Raw genomic sequence first — 1,077 nt, forward strand, 5'->3', positions numbered from 1 at the left:
CTTGGGCGGAGTGATTTGCTCGCAGCACCTTGGAAGCCCCCGTGGTCACGGAGCAGAGAGTTCGCCTGGAGTTCGCTCAGAGTTGGAGTAATATCTTATTTAGCAGCACTTCATCTATCACTTACATTTGTAGTCTTAGTGAATTATCTCCAAAATGAAGCCCTTCTGTTTCACTTTGGGCCAAAATGTCAACTTGAAAATTAACATATACTCATTTGGCAGATGCATTTGTACAAAGCGACGTACAAATGAGGTGCAATAAAAAACACAGTAAATCAGGGAGATAACATTTGAGAGTAAAAACACGGTATCTTGTGATCTAGTTGGCGGACTGCCATGCAATGTACCGAGCGACTCAGACATAACCACTCTGTCACACTCTGTAGAGAATATCCCACAGGGCCAATAACTCTCATATAAGTACTGATCTAATTGCTGTATGTGAAAGGATAGAAATATTGAGGAATGACACGGACTAGTAAACACATGTACTACCAAGTAGCTCATTTCTCTAGAAGCTGCTTCGAGGTTCAGAAGTATCAGTGTGTGGTGTTTATCTCTATCAAGGCTTTCATCACCACTTAATGACAGTGGTGGAAGGTAACTAATTATGTTTGTTTTTAATTACAGCACTTAGGTACACATTTGAGATACTTGTAAAGCCATAAGTGTTCTTAATGCAACTTGGATGAATGTCTTGCATGTGATTGTGTTTATGCGTCTTTAATTTCTTTCTTTTTTTTACAATTTTCTGCCTGTTTTTGTATTATACTTTTTACTCCACTACATTAGTCCGACAGCTTTACTTACAGTGAAAACCATGTATCTCCAGATGTGTTCTTAACTAAATACAGTCTTGAAAAAGCCTTGGCTCAACTGAAAAATGCATCATCACCAATCTGAGAACATGGCTGTTTTCATAAAAAGTTGACTTTTTTGAAGATAGGTGGTCCTCACAGGAGATGCTACATGCGATATGATGATGTTTTAGAATACAATGCCTTGCTGTCTTAAACTATCCAACAGTATTTTTTTTATTTTTATTTAACCTTTATTTAACCAGGAAGTCCCTTGAGA

This window comes from Etheostoma spectabile, chromosome 7 (genome assembly GCF_008692095.1).
Source record: "Etheostoma spectabile isolate EspeVRDwgs_2016 chromosome 7, UIUC_Espe_1.0, whole genome shotgun sequence".
Taxonomy (NCBI): domain Eukaryota; kingdom Metazoa; phylum Chordata; class Actinopteri; order Perciformes; family Percidae; genus Etheostoma; species Etheostoma spectabile.